Below are 3157 nucleotides of genomic sequence, written 5' to 3'. Positions count from 1 at the left end.
CAAAGTGTCCTTTGTACTGGAGAATTACAGAAGATTTACACAATTGAGAGAGACACTTTAAAATCTCTCTTATCATTCATTGAGGACAGCACATACCAGATGTTTCACAGCTGTAGAGAAAGTCCATCTTGCCTTAAAAAAAATACCAGCTTTGAAGAATCAAGTTTCATTGAAAGGGGAGGAGAAGGCCTGCAGGGGTCTGGCTTACATAAGGTTTGGACAACAAAATCAGAAAATAATCAGATTAACTTATATATTAATGGCCTGTTGGTTCAGAGGGCAACCAAAATACAGGACAAGACGACATAACATCACTGAAAGTGCTGGGATTGGTTTAGCTAGTTTAGCTAGTAATGACAAACTCAGTGGTGTATAGTAACGAAGTAGAAATACTTCGTTACTGTACTTAAGTTGTTTTTTTGGTTATCTGTACTTTACTACTAATATTTCTGTTGACTTTTACTTCACTACATTTTGCAAAGAAAACTGATACTTTGACTCCGATACATTTCCCCTGAAACCTTCGTTACTCGCTACAAAATCAAATCTATCTTTAGAAACAAAATGAATCATGAGACCAACGTCGGGGACTGTGGTGGAACAGAGACTGCAACAAGCAGGTTTGGTGAATCTGTGGTCCTAGCGTGCAAGTTAAATCATTGGTTAATCACGTTAATGCGCAAAACAAGTGCTCTCAAAGCCGCGGTGTTTAGATTCCCAGTGATGCCCAGGATGCTATATGCTATAGCTAGCGAGCGACAACACGAGTAGAATTCCACACAGGACGGGTGGGATGAGGAGAGGTGGATGGGTCAAACAAACACTGGTGTTTCCTCCAGGAGGCCGCAGTTTGTGCCGTGCGTGAAACGAGAAGCCAATGTTGATTTATTTGTGACGTGACTTCCGTACTTAAGCAACGCCACTTCCGTAGATATTTTAACGCAAACCACGATCTTTTCCTCAACCTAACTAAGTAGTTTCATCGCCTAAACCTTAGTTGTTTCCTGTGAAGATGGAAGTTTATTTTGGAAAGACAGTATGCATGTAACAAGCGAAAACAGACTCATGCTGCTGGACTTTTGCAGGAAAAACTCACGAAAAATGAGGAGTAACTTTTCGTAAGATATCAATAAAACGGGGATGAATTAATATCATTGTATAAAGAGAGTGACATGAGAAGATCAATCTCATGTCTGTAAGTTAAATCAGCTATAATCACTCTTTTAAAGTGATTAGTGACTCGTCTAAAACATTTAAAAAAGGAATAACTTCAATAGAATCATTCTATACAATGTAGCTTCTTTACATTCTATTAGAATGTAATGTAGCTTCTTTACATTCTAATAGAATGTAAAGAAGCTACATTGTATTAGAATTGTCTTTTGAAGATGAACAGGACATTTTTCAGTCTCAAGTAATGACTGGGTTGTTACTTTCGGTGCTGCTTTAGTATTGATCATGTTTTGATATTTGAGTCATTTTGTGGATGATCAGATGGAGTTATGATGGTAGCAGATTCAGCTTGAGCAAAACCTTTGCCTATTGTGTTCAAATCAGGCCCACAGGAGTTTACAAGGCAGGTGTCCTTTCTCACAACACTGACCTGATGCATCAAGTGGATATTTTTTGCTGAACACAATATGATGCATTTGCCCTCTACATCCTCTAGTCGGAATGAGCATACTTATAAACGCACTGTTACAACTCCTTCATAGTGTCATATTGCTTTTCGGAGAATTATGATGATAAGTTCATAGTAGATGCAAAAGTATACTTATGTACAATATATTATGTTGAACATTGTTGCTCCTGGATGGATCACAGCCAACCCAATTATTGTCAACACAGCTCCATGTCCTTGGTCATGGTGGCCACAGCACTTAAAAGAATAAACTTCATAATTCTCAAAATTCTGACCCTTTGCATTTTATTAACAGCATTTACTTGTACTTTTACTTTCAATACTTAAGTACATTTAATATCAGAAAATTACTTTTGATACTTAAGTACAACAAATATCAGATACTTTAAGACTTTTACTCAAGTAATATTCTAATAGGTGACTTTTACTTTTACTGGAGTCATTTTCCAGTAAGGTCTCTTTACTTTTACTCAAGTATGGCTTTTGGGTACTTTATACACCACTGGACAAACTTCAGTAGGCTATACTGCTGACTGCAACATATCAGTTACGGCAGTTACCATTTACATATTAAATACTGTCATAAATATCTCTCTCTCTCCGTCTCTGCATCTCTCTCTCTCTCACACACACACACACACACAGGTTGCTGTCACATGACATGTCAGTTTACCACGTGTTGCCGTAAAGCGTATGCCTAGTCGTAAACATTCCTCTAATGTGTAAAGGTTGACGCAAGGTGGAATTTCCGTTAGTTCACACTTATCGTCGGTTTATGCACCTCTACTTTAAAATAATTCAGCTGAGAGCGCCGGCAAGGTGAGATGAAAATACGAATAAACGGCGTCATTGTAGCAATGCTAACATAATAGCTTTGCAATGTTCTAAAAGCGGCACAAATGTTGGTTCGTTGTAACGGTGTTTGTCCTCCACTTTGACGCCCAGCAAACAGTACTAATGTTATTTTGGAGTGTGTTTCATATCTCCCATTTATTGCTCACTCTCCCCCCCTCCCTCTCTCTTCAACAGTGTTGGGAAGTCCAAACAGGGTACAAAAGCTATAAGTTCCTTTCAGATCAGATGTCTTCCCCTGCCTCCGGTATCCCCCCTGTCCTCCTAAACACAGGGCTTCACATGCCCCTCCTGGGTTTGGGGACCTACAAGTTGGTGGTTCCTGAAGATGTGAACCGGGCTGTGGACGCAGCGCTGGTTGCTGGTTATCGGGCCTTTGACAGTGCAGCCGTCTACCAGAATGAAGCTGAGCTGGGCCGAGCCTTGAAGGAGCTCTTGCCCAAACATGGCTTAACCAGAGAGGATGTGTTCATAACCAGGTGGGCTCGTAGGCCTTCCTAAAGAGCACAGCATGTCAGCGTACGGGCTTTGGTGTCGTACTCGGATCATATGATTTTCCTCCCAGATATCTTACCTGAAGCTCAGTGAAGTTTGACTCTGAGGTAAAGTCTACAATTCTGAACAACCCCTCTCTCTCTCTCCCTGCAGTAAGCTGGGCCCCAA

At 40.4% G+C, this 3157-nt stretch overlaps 1 long non-coding RNA gene across 1 annotated transcript; it reads left to right on the top strand.

Moving 5' to 3' along the window:
- Window positions 1-2315: 2315 nt before the first annotated feature.
- LOC116379524 (uncharacterized) lies at window positions 2316-3157 on the top strand. The gene is made up of 3 exons (XR_004212435.1): window positions 2316-2461; window positions 2672-2973; window positions 3143-3157. It is a non-coding gene; the product is annotated as an uncharacterized LOC116379524 (long non-coding RNA).

The sequence above is a fragment of the Anarrhichthys ocellatus genome, unplaced genomic scaffold (genome assembly GCF_004355925.1).
Source record: "Anarrhichthys ocellatus isolate YVR2014 unplaced genomic scaffold, GSC_Weel_1.0 scaffold4499, whole genome shotgun sequence".
NCBI lineage: Eukaryota > Metazoa > Chordata > Actinopteri > Perciformes > Anarhichadidae > Anarrhichthys > Anarrhichthys ocellatus.
Note: the sequence above shows the minus strand (reverse complement) of the source record. Positions and strands in the feature narration are given on the sequence as shown.